Below are 13,463 nucleotides of genomic sequence, written 5' to 3'. Positions count from 1 at the left end.
CGCTCTTTCGATTTTTTCTTTTAAATTATTTTCCTTTGTTTTTACTGAAAACACTGAAGGTTTCATATAGATAGATAGATAGATAGATAGATAGATAGATAGATAGAAAGAAAGATAGATAGACGGACAGACAGACAGACAGATGTTGCCTGGTACGGCCACCGGGGAGACAACCGGAGCAGCAAAACTGAAGCTGGCATGCAGGACACTATATACACATCCGTAGGTAAATTTGGGTATATTTTATTGGTTTTAAAATGTAGGTTCTTTTTTACCAGTTGTCAAAAAAATTTTAATCATAGAATAGTATTATAATTTTCAAAAAGCCTTCAAATTTTCATGTAGTTTCGTCGGATAGAACTAAAGGTATGAGTATTTTGATATTCCATTTGGCTACCAATATAGATATATGTTTATGTATATTTTTGGCAATTTTCTAAGTTAGAAATCTCAGCGACTATTAATCAGAATTTTACAAATGAAAACTTGTTTGAAAGCTAATGACCTGAATTTTGTAGTGGGGGTATATTATATTTGCCGTTAAAGTCACACATCAAGGAGATCATCCATCATCCAGAGCCTATTTTTGGCACTTTTTTACAGCCATAAAAATTTTCAATCATAGTCATTTGTTTTCCTAATTTTGCATTTGAATTACAAAATATCTGATATTTCCCAAAAATCTCTGGCCTTGATGGAGATGAGACTAAAACTTGCTGTGGTTTTGAATGACTTGAAATAACTTGATTCCAAATACTTCACGTGTATGTTATATCTACTCTCTTCGGTTTTAATACATAAAGCAAATTTCACAGTGTATAAGGACTAATTTATACTGGAGATATTCATAAGTCTATCCTATTTCCAAAAGAGGAGAGTTATAATATGAAATTATTTGGAATCATGCCTCCCCTTGCTGTTATTTCAGATGGTTTGAAACCATAGCAGCAAGTTTTAGTCCCCCCTTTATCAAGGCCAGAGGTTTTGCGGGAAATAGATATGTGTGTTTATATGTGTGTGTATGTGTGGAGAGATATGCATTTTTCTCAGTGTATTTCTGCTGTTGGTGTATTTTTATTGTGACTGTACGCTATAAAGTAGATATTTTTATGGAAATTTTTCCAGACAAAGCATGAAGCCATTTGACGTAAGGGGTTTATTAATAATAATAATAATAATAATAATAATAATAATAATAATAATAATAATAATAATAATAATAATAATAATAATAATATACGCTTTGGCAGTACATATACTAAAATTGGAACGATACAGAGAAGATTAGCATGGCCCCTGCGCAAGGATGACACGCAAATTCGTGAAGCGTTCCATATTTTTACAAGACAATATAACGAATAAGCGTTACAGGGAATGAAGAACACCGAAACTGTATATTTACAAGTTCTACACTCCCCATCATGCACTCCCCCCATTGTTTCATCACCGATCACCCCCCCCCCAAAAAAAAATGATACCAAAGGGCCGAGAAGGGTCAATAAGGACTGAAAGACCGAGGAACGAGCGCCAACCAGACCTCGGCTGGACAAGCGCAAAGAGAACTGGGACCTTGGGGAGGCTGAGTGCCACTCAAATTCCAGCATAAACCAATGGCCACTACCAGCGAGATATCAATGGTAAGCGGCTGTTGCGATGATGCAAATTCATTTGCAAATGCTATCGAAGGAGGTGGAGAGGTCTGGACGTCTGGGAAGACTTGTTGTCACTCAGCTTCCAGAGAATACCACAGGTCTCCAATGAGATCGTTTGTTGACTTGTGTGAAAGCTCCATGTGAGCCAATAATAATAATGCCAATTCAAGATAAACAGTTATATAGAGAGAGGTATGTCATATGGATTGATCCCAGCCTAACAAACCAGTAATACTTCTACCTATGTCATAAATGTGGTTCATGGAACATGAGGGCTAAATGATAAAATTAGGGAAGCGAGAGTAAAGACGCTAAAGAAAGTAAACTCAAGCTTCACTGTTATAATATGTGAACTAATCTGTCACTTTAATTATCTGTTTGCGTGTTTAACTCTTTTGTTTAACACTTTTAACTCTATTCATCTGGCCGTGAACCTCTAGTGTATAAGTCTGTCTCATCTTGTATCTGAGCGTGGCTACATGCGTGTCAGAACATATAGCAACACATACATAACGATATACCTGTCTTCTGCCCGGCCTCTGGGAGATTCGCCCGCGTCTTGTCGGAGCTGATTCTGTTACAACGAAGACGCATGCATGACAACAACTCAAGGAGAATGGTTGTTTTTATATGTTAAGTCACAGCAGATTGGAGTGAATGACGGTCTTTGCTTCTGGTTTTATTTGGAAACCATCGCCCCTCTTATGGGGAGGCTGTTTACCCCATTTTTGACTTTTCGGCGTCTAAGAACGAACTCTGTAAAATTAATAGTTTTTTCAAACCGGCCCTCTGACATATAAGATCTGGTCCCCGTTTGTATACCTTCTGGTGTAACTTGATCGGTCACAAAGTTTAACACATTGCACAGTATGACTCTATAGCTTTTTCTGCCCCCGAATCTCGCTCAACTAATCGTTTCCCAGGATTTAATCTATTGTTTACTTCGCTAGATAAATAGACAAATAGATAGATAGATAGATAGATAGATAGACAGGTGGAAAGATAGACAAACCTATAACTAAATGAATACTTTCTACACAGCGTTGCGCCACTTCCTACTCTCCATTATGTTAACTAGTATGAATTTTGGAGTGGGATTTAAAGTCCATGTTAGAATAACCTGGCAGCAGACGGGAATAGACTCAGTGAAGCTAGCTTAAGTAACGGGAGGAGGAGTCAAGAGAAACGTAGAGAAAGGGCGATAAAACGCGCTAGGGGGCAGGTGTCGAATACAGAGACATACAGAGAAATTTCATAAAATGTTCGGGGATAAGAATAGAGATTCTAGAAAGTCGTAACCGGGAAGCAACATGCATCTGAAGAAATTTTCACGGTATCTGCCATCTGCGTATCTAAATCCTCAAGTAGAAAAATATGTAAAAAGTAATTAATTTTGACCTTCATTTAAAAATGGATTCATTTTACTCTGTATTTAACTGTTTCTATCTTCGCGAACAAAATTTCTCTTCCGAATAAACCTGTGAAAGCGCAACATGTATGACACTATTTGTGTCATGAATGCATGCAGCGAGGTGCATATTGCGGTGAGAGGGGTGTTTGACCGGACGAGATAGAGGAAGAGAGGGCAGAAGAGGGGGTGTTGATGTCTGATTGGGACAAAACAGAAATGTCTATGGGATTTTGTCAGAGAGAGAAAAAACAAATAATAATTGTTTTTATCTCATTGTCGTTATATATCTGTTAACATGAAAGGTTGTTTTTAAAACCTCTGTTGAGAGGTATGAAGAGATCCAGAGATCCTTAGCTGATTAAGGCTGTCAACTTAGAATGGGGTCAAGGGTAAGGGTCGGCGCCAAGTATTGTTCGACCTGAAATGACTAATCACTCCTAATTTGATAATAAGTAAAAACCTCGGTGCAAATGAGGGTTAAAATTTCGTAGAGATAAGTTCGAAAAGGAGGAGTAGAAGTTAGGGGAACAGAGAGAGAGAGAGAGAGAGAGAGGGGGGTTGAGTGGAAAAGACGAAGGGTAAGCTCTAAGAGGAAGAAAGAAAGTGTGTGTGTGTAACCACTCTCTGAGGAAGAGGTGGGGAAGAGGGGTTGGATTTAGAAAAAGGAATTAAAAAAAGAGTAGAGTCGTAGCCAGCAAACTGAACGGCTGGGCTGGTTAAGCGTTCCCGATTTGGAAACCCTCAGGGCCTGGTGTTATGATGTTAACTAGCTTGTGTTAATGGGAAATCTGTGACTTTACTGGTCTGGTCTTACATCGTTTCACTGCTATAGTCAGTCACCTCAATTTAGAGAGTAGTTGTTATGAAGTAATGAAATTAATAAATAGTTGCTATTGTTATAAATCGGAGTTCTGTTTGTTTGTGGTGAGGACTCCTCATTTTGCAGCAAGCCGCAAGGACCAGCGGAGTGATTGATGTACCCGGAGACTACCTACACAGGGTAGGAGACGATTCGATCGAGAGGTAAAGCGCCGCCCCATGAAAACACGATCAACAGGCCAACTTGTGACGGGACAATGTACGATCGAAATAACACCTGTCATATCGGGTGGAATCCGACGAGGTTAAGTACACCCGGTGTGGTTCGTGCAGTATTGGTCTCGTTATACATGTAATTATTGTTTCCATGATTATACAGATAGTGTACGTATGTAAAAAAAATCTCATTGGCAAAATGTGTGTCGGGGTAGTGTGAAAACACTATGTTCAAACGGCTTTTTCAAGTTCGTCCATTTAAACTTGTTATAGAATGTTAGACTTATTCGTTACTGCCATTATACCTTCGTATTCTCAGTCCACGTAATCGTAAAGAATCACAAGTTATGTTACATAAATACATCTTAACGTATACAAATATATTTGTTGGGAGTTTTAGTTTTAAGTTTAATTAAGATCGGACTAGCTTACACGTGAAAGTGATTAACATTGTTATTAACTATCTTATCAAGGATAAATGGCTGGGAACAGTGTACTGAGGCGGGGCATTTCACTCTTCGCGATTATCAAAGGTTATCGTTCCTTATTAGAGCCTTACAGGCAATCCGTTCGACTCAACATGTGAGAGAGATTAACACTGTAGTCTGCTAGCTTACTTAGGATAAATAGGTGGACACACCGAACGGAGATCTGAGGTGGGGTATTTCACATTTGGCGACTATCAAAGGTTTTCTTTCCTTACCAGAACCTTATTGACGATATGTTTCATTCAACGCTAATAGGCAAACTAAGACATTCGTTTCGTTGTCAGCCGCGATATCCGGGACGCCAGGCATCATGTCGACTAACGTCTCTGTTACTCTTTCTGATCTAAGCCAAACTTAGAAGACACCCCTTCATTTATCTCGACTAGAAGAAAAGATGAAAGATAAAAAAACACAGACAGAGCGTTGTGGTGGATGATTGATGTCGAGCGAGTTATGGGGATTCACGAGTGATCGCGATATGTAAAACTTTCTGTCTCATGATTTTAGTTTGTCGATATTATGTGTCAATTAACCTTTCATTAGTAAACCAAACCTGAAGATTTACATCGACATCGCAGAAAATACATACATGTATTAACTAAAGACAGAGAAAAAACCTTCTATGCACCAACAATTTAATCTAAGTTTGCTTTATTTCCTTTCTGTGTAGAGTATATTAAGTAAATTGCAACGATCTATGCAAAACAGTTCATATATATATATATATATATATATATATATATATATATATATATATATATATATATATAAGATCTGAAACCTGGATATGATAGTAGATATTTACTTACTAGCACAGTGTGACACAAGGTTAGATAGTGGGGATGTTCAGCCAGCACCCCTAAAAAAGGCACTCTTGTCTAAAAAAAACTTACCTGAACATCCCCATCGGCATTTCCCGGTAAGGGCGCCTTAGGCAATAAGCGATAAACTTGCCCTACTCGAAAACTGGGTTGCAAGACCTGTGAGAGTGGATCTCCTACGTAATACCCAAGCGGCGTACCTCAGTTCGCATGGTACTGAGCCAGTTCCTGTAGAGTTGACTGGTAAGAATAGATTGTTGACTGGTACTTTCTATACAGTCTCCAAGCTACTGAAACAGAAAATAGTCTCATTCTCCAACATTAAAGATAATGGTAGGTATTTGTTGTAAGGGTCACAAATGAAAGAAACCACACGTAGTGTAAAGTGTATAAATATAATATGTATTTATCATAAAGAATACAGGAGCCACTAAAGTAGTATGAGAGGAACGTGTTCGTAGCATGCGGTTAAACATAGTATGAATGTCTCCATCAAGTCTCTGAAACCAGTGGTAATTAAAGGGATGGTTGATTCCAGTGAATTCTCAAATATGGGTGATTTGTACCCCCACAACAGTGTTCTTGCGACTTGCTCCGCAGAAACACTGACAAGAACTTTTGGTTTCGCTTTAAGATAACAGCATCTATATTTCATCTTTTACGAAATCTAATTGTAACGACACTTTATTTTGGAGCATAAAAATACCTTAAAGGTAGGTTTAAACTCCCACTGATGATGTTCTATGATGGAATCGGGTTCCTTACCATTTTCCGCTGTTCGAATCAGGAATAAGATCGTCAGCAATGATGGATGCAGAACTGCCTCGAGAGGAGTTTGGCGGTACTTAAGTGGTTAAACTCACGAACTGACAACCTATGTGCGTCAAGTTCTAATCTAGTTCACTGCAAGGAACCACTTTCACTTACCGATGTTGGCAACCTTCACGCGGCCCTCCCCCATAAGTGCACGATGTCTTATTTTGTTTTGCTTTACCAAAGTAAAAGTGAAGATGACATATGTGCTTTTAATCATTTAAATTTCCATTGTCATCGTTATCTATTTTCTTAGCTTTGTTCGTTGTTATTATAGTTTTTATATTTTTATGTTTGTCTTTTTAACCTGCGTACATTAATGTTATTATTTTTTATATGATTCATTGTTCAAGAGAGGTGGGAGGTTTTTTCTTAGTCGTGAGTGCGCGTTTGTACATGTTTGAGATATTCGACTTAAAAATCTTCGTTCTCGTTGGATACTTTTTTTTAAACATGAACAGGCTAAAATGTTTGAGATTTTTCTTGTTTTCTGACAATAACACATAGGTCACCGGTGCCTAAGAAGCATACTTGTTTCTTACGGCATCATTGGTTTCTGGTATTTGTAATGGTCGTCGCAAGTGTTCATTTCTCTGTTCTTTTCTACTGATGGCTTCCCCAATACGCAGTTGGGCAATTCTATATTTTAATATTTTACTCTCTATAAATTTATGTTTCTTCAAGTTGCCCCTCATTTCCAATACGTTATATAAACTAAAAAAATCATCCCATTAATACTCGAGCAACAGTTAGAACACGAATAAGTACTTTATAACGAACTAGCGGGACCTGTAGAAATTCCACAGCGGACTCTTTCATATGTAATCTATTGATGTTTCCATGATGTGGATGTTCGCCGTAAAGGGAAACGCCATGATATTATTATATTTCTTTTGTAAAAACTGCGAAAATATTTATCTAAGCTAGCAGAGACACACGGCGTAACCCGGTCATCATATACGCTTAAATATGATATTTTAATTTATGCGGATTTCGTATATATTAGTACAGCGAATTTTCTATGGATTCTTATATATTATAAAGTTGTGATTCTAAAAGTAAAAAAAATATATATCCGTATGACTTGGGTGCATCAGCTTGAATCTAAACCGAAACCAAAACTTATGAATAAGAAAAAAAATGTTTATATATATATATATATATATATATATATATATATATATATATATATATATATAAATATATATATATATATATATATATATATATAATGGAAATTCGGAAAATTTGTACACTTAAGTGGAACGGCTCATTAAGAATTGTTTACGTTGGACTTGAAGACAACCATATTATAGTCAGCTGGAAAGCAGGTAAACGGAAGACAGTTCCACAGGCGTGCAGTTTTAAGAAAGAAACTATGTTCATGGAATCTGCGTTTAGGTTTAGGCACAGATATCCTAAATATAAAAGTTGTTTAGAATACTGCATACATAGAACTACGTATTTTACTCTTGTCTATAAATTATCGATTTTTAAAAAAAAAGTTAAAATATCGAAGAGAACCATAGTACTTTTTATCGATTACAAATAGTAAACTCTTATATTGTTGAGATAGCGGAACAGACGATTAACAGATTTACATTTCTGCATGTAGTCATTCTAAAGCAGTTCGGCATTCTATAAATTGTGAATACTGTGGTAACCACTGCTTTACTGATTCATTTTACTTGCGATTATATGTTATACATATTTAAGCGGCTATCTTCCATTTTAAAACACAATAACTTAGCCTTCCTACGATTTATTTACATATCTTTAACCTAGTACTCTTACAAAACAATCAGATTAAGAATACAAACATGGCACCAACTTCGTTTTTAGCAGTAAATTTTTCTATTCAGTGAATCTGTTTTCATATACTACTTTGCTGTAGTGGACGACACGAATATGTCTCCGTCTCCAACCTGTGCACACTAATCAATATCAATTATTTAGTAGCTTTATGCTAAATATTGGCGCCGACTTTTTACACAGGAATCACCACTTATCGAAGCTCGCAGGTTACTCGAGGATAAGGGTTAACAGGTATACATTAGTCAATGTGATTATAGCGTAGTAAACATAAGTACTAGACATTTTGTACATGGGATTATTCCGAGGGACGATTCCTTAAGAACTTCTTTATGTTGGACTTGAAGACAATCAAATTGTAGTCATCATTAACATATTTACAATATGCTTCTAATGTTACCCCTCTACACAATAATAACAAACGTCCACAAGCAACTTATATGAAAAATAATTAATAACAAATATATAAAAAACAAAAGAAGATCGCCTTTTTTACTCTTTAGTATATATGACAAACATTGTTTAATAATATTTAAATGTCATTTAAAAATAATTATTTATTCACATGCAATAGTTTACATCGATTATAATGCAGTTCAGTGCATTAAATCTACTACAAGGCATTTGTTTTTTTATATATAAATAATACACACATTTAAATGAATTACTGCATAATAAAACAATACTAATTTTATAGAATATTGCATATGTAAAATTAAATTTATTGCTCAAAAGAAAACTTGTCAGCATCTTGTTTAAAGTTAAGTGTGTTTGCATAGAGCCCGATCCACTCTCCCGTCCCAACCAACCTGATCCAGCTAGAGGTCAGGTAGGATATAAGATCTGCTGGAAGTATCGACGTCATCCTATGTACAGCGCCCGGTGTTCTCAAATGGTGCGTAGAGTTGCGTAACTTCGGTGATCTAACGGGAAACGATATGTCTAATTATTCCTCACATTAGACAAGTAATCTCGACTTTATATAAAAGTCCTCTTGTGTGTGTGTGAGTCCCTTCCTTACAGGTTCCGAAACGGCTGAGCCTATCTGTTGCAAATTTCACACAAAGGAAATTTATATGCCTGGCAGTGTTCTTAGGCAAGTTTTGCACAGAAATTCGTCCGATAAATATCGAAAATCGAAAAAATTCAATTTAAAAATAGTCTTTTTTTCGTATAGATAAAAAAAGAATGTTACGGGGGGAATATTTTAGGTTACATCAGTGAAGGGAAATAATGAAATCTCTGCAAATTATTTTCGAAAATCGAAAAGAAAAACAATCTCAAAAATTACCTCTCTCTCTCTCTCTCTCTCTCTCTCTTTCTCTCTCTCTATCTCTAGCTCTGTCTATATGTCTGTCTGTCTGCCTGTCTGTCTGTCTCCCTCTCTCTCTCTCTCTCTCTCTCTCTCTCTCTCTCTCTCTCTCTCTCTTATAGATCAAAGAGAATTTTGCCTAACAACAGATCCATTATCATCTGTAGATATAGCACAAAAATAGAGAATTCCACTACAGATCGAATGATCTCCTGTTTGAGCTAGGGTGTACCTAACGATTTATTTTAATTTTTTTTTTATTAATGAGTTAAATTTATGATAACATAGAAGAGGTACTAGTTAAAATCGTCACAAATCATTTCTTTGTTTTCACATGTTAGAATTAAACATTAATCAGAAGTGGCTTGCCCAAGGCATTCATCATCAAGCCCACGTATCAGCTGATATGATAGAGTAAACAAACACAGACAGAGTTTGATGAACGATATTATCATTATTTTTTATCTCTTTATTTATTTATCTATTTTTATTTTTATTTATTTTTTATTTTTATTTTTATTTATATTTTTTTATTTATCTATTTTTATTTTTATTTATTTATTTTTTTATTTATTTATTTTTTAATTTTTTTATCTCTTTATTTATTTATTTTTATTTTTATTTATTTATGTTTTATCTTTTTATTAATCTTTTTTATTTTTATTTATTTATTATTTTTATTTATTTATTTTTTATTTATTTATTTTTTTATCTCTTTATTTATTTATCTATTTTTATTTTTATTTATTTTTTTCTATTTATTTATTTTTATTTTTATTTATTTATTTTTTATCTCTTTATTTATTTATCTATTTTTATTTTTATTCATTTATTTTTTTATTTATTCATTTTTATTTTTATTTATTTATTTTTCATCTCTTTATTTATTTATCTATTTATATTTATATTTATTTTTATTTATTTATTTATTTATTTTTATTTTTATTTATTTATTTTTTATCTCTTTATTTATTCATCTATTTTTATTTTTATTTATTTGTTTTTTTTATTTATTTATTAATTTTTATTTATTTATTTTTTATCTCTTTATTTATTTATCTATTTTTATTTATTTATTTTTTTATTTTTTTATTTTTATTTTCATTTATTTATTTTTTATCTCTTTATTTATGTATATATTTATATTTATATTTATTTTTTTTTTGTGAATTATTTTATCGGGAATATTTTTTTTATTTATTTATTTTTCATCTCTTTATTTATTTATCTATTTTTATTTTCATTTATTTATTTTTTTGTGAATTATTCCATCGGGAAATTTTTTTTTATTTATTTATTTTTTATCTCTTTATTTATTTATCTATTTTTATTTTTATTTATTTTTTTTTTTTTGTGAATTATTCCATCGGGAAAATTATTCTCCGTAATATATAATAATCAATAGAGGATTAATTCTATAATAATACATATGCAATTTGCATAAATTAAAATATCATGTTTAAGCGTATTTTACGACCGACCAACGCCGGGCGGTCAGCAAGTATTTAAAATGAGGTATGTATTTCAAATGATTATTTGCGTGTAAACGTCAGCTTAACAACCATCATTGGCACGTGCCGACGCAGTTTACACATTTAATGATGAAAATTCAATATATAAATACGCTAGACGAAACTTTTTACTTGTGTCGCTGCCACGTTATAAAAGGCTGTGCTCAGCATGTAGATGACAAAAGTATACAAGGCGGTGCTGGATTTATCAATGCTGGTGACTTTTGGAATGTTCCCTGTAACTTTAGCAGTGTAAAATTGTAGGGAAGCCGATTCAGGTGTACAACTTAAGTTAAGAAATTACTAACAATTACTATATTGATTACTGTATACTCTTTAACCCCTATCCTCGAGTGGCCTCCAAGCCTTGATAAGTGTGATGCTTATGCAAAAAACAAGGCCAATAGACATCAGTCGCGTGCTCTTGTGTAATGAATGAATGCGTGAATATAAGATTGACATGAAATTCTTTAAGATAAACTAAAATGACCGAAAAATGGGCTGAAATGACTTAAATAAATAAAAAGTAAATGACTTAGAATGACTTTAATGAACTTAAGGATGAATTGAATGACCTTAATGACTTAAATGCTTAAAAAATAACTGGAATTCTTCAAAAACAACTTGAATGATCTGTAGAATGACTTTAATGGCTTTGAGACTGACTGATAGTAATGTGGGTGATAATTTTACATTAAATTAATACAGAAAAGTGATCGCCCACTTTATATCACAATAGGTATAGCATGTAGTAAGAACAGACACTACACTTTGATCTTGGCCAAAAGGCCAAGAAAAGAGTACTAATTTGCTCCACCACCGAGCAAATTAGGCACAAGGCCGATTTTTAATGTGAGGAGTGAAGGGAAAATGGGGACCAACTCCCTGGGGGGGTAGGCAAGCTGGATAGTGACAATTGGTATAAAGGGTTGCCCCTACATTTACCAAGGTCTTATATGTGGGGGAAACCCCACATATGGTCTTTGTTTGCATTATCTGCTTGAACTGACACTACACTTTGATCTTGGCCAAAAGGCCAAGAAAAGCTTAAAATGCTAAGAACAACATGTATTAACAACAGACCTTTGATCTTATTTATTTATTTTATTGTTGTCAAAAAATGAAATTACAATGTAAAATTATAAAGACAAAAATATCAAACAACAAAATTAGGCACAAGGCCCTTTGATCTTAACCAAAAGGCCAAGCACAAAAGTGTTACCAACCGACCGACCGACGGAGTGACTTATTGAGTCGCTTGCACGTGACTAAAAATCATCAGCGAGTATTTAAATTTACACGCAGAGAAGTATTTTTTACTCCCAAACTAAGTAAAGGAGTATATTAATCTCCCAAATTGATTTATTTGGCATTAAAGTATTCTAAAACGGTTGATATATCGTAAAATATAACAACCAAACCTAATTTCCAACTAAAACCGGATTTAAAATGTATGTGATAGGTTCTGCAACGTACCAAGCAGCAGTTACTAAGTTTAAATTACTTCAACAGACCGTGCTCCTATTCTACAGTGGTACTTTGTCAAAGTAAATACATTCCGACCATTCTGACTAGCGGCGAATACCCAGTCTTCCTTGTAAATCTCCTCAAATGTCCACCCCCCTCCCCCCCAAAAAAAGATCGCCATCGATCATTCTTTCTTCGGATTACCGGCTTTTTGGAATTAGCTCTATGCTTCATGCTTCCCGGACTTTGCCGATATGCAGAAATTTTTAATGCGATGTGAACAAATATGTTGGTACACAACACCCATTTACAGCAGAACCGAGTACCTATTTACTTTGCCTCCCCACAGGACAGAGTTAGACACCAGGGTCGTTTTTTTTTTAATGTGGAGAAAGGAACAAAAATGAAAAAAAAAATGTATCAGTCGTGAAGGATTTCTCAACAACTGACAGAGAACAAGAAATTGAAGTGTAGCATCTGAAGAACATATACTACAGTTTGATCTTGGCATAGTATGCTGACGACACTACCATTTATGGTAGCACATCTAAGACAGTAAACGACCAAGTTCTCTCCAATTCTCTCTCCTCTGATCTTGAGCACGTAGTACAATGGGGTAAGGAGTGGCTGGTTACTTTTAATGCATCTAAAACCAAGCTTCTCTCTTTACATCATTAACATTCTGATCCACATCTGGCATCAATTGAAATGAATGGCTCTCGTCTTCAGGAGGCCTCAAGTTTTGACAAGCTTCTTGGCTTGACCATTACTCCTGATCTTAAATGGAACACGTACATCAAATCTGTTGCCAAGGCCACTGGAAAAATGGTGGGATCTTTCTATCGATCCGGTAGATATCTCACTGCTGATGCTATTCTCTATCTATATAAGAGCCAGGTACGTCCAAGGATGGAATACTGTTGCCACATCTGGGCAGGAGCTGCTAGAAAGGACTTGACCTGCCTTGATAGAGTTCAAAATAGACTTCGTAGACTCATAGGAGATGTTCTTTTCTCTTCCTTGCAACCTCTATCTCACAGAAGAGATGTTGCGAGTTTGTCTCTGATGTATCGTTATTTTCATGGAAAGTGTTCGACTGAGCTTCAATCTATGGTCCCCCTCGCCAAACTTTCACAAGAAC

General features: G+C 34.6%; 1 non-coding gene and 1 pseudogene across 1 annotated transcript; one reads left to right on the top strand and one right to left on the bottom strand.

The window, feature by feature from the left end:
• Positions 1 to 1,236: 1,236 nt before the first annotated feature.
• LOC145258562 (U6 spliceosomal RNA) lies at positions 1,237 to 1,341 on the top strand. Its single transcript, XR_013864105.1, has one exon. It is a non-coding gene; the product is annotated as a U6 spliceosomal RNA (small nuclear RNA).
• A 10,189-nt stretch (positions 1,342 to 11,530) lies between these two features.
• LOC145258467 (U2 spliceosomal RNA) lies at positions 11,531 to 11,656 on the bottom strand (annotated as a pseudogene).
• Positions 11,657 to 13,463: the final 1,807 nt, after the last annotated feature.

Source organism: Euprymna scolopes, chromosome 33 (assembly GCF_053919585.1).
Source record: "Euprymna scolopes isolate OS-2025 chromosome 33, ASM5391958v1, whole genome shotgun sequence".
NCBI lineage: Eukaryota > Metazoa > Mollusca > Cephalopoda > Sepiida > Sepiolidae > Euprymna > Euprymna scolopes.
The sequence above is the reverse complement of the archived record's forward strand: the minus strand, read 5'-3'. Positions and strand labels throughout refer to the sequence as shown.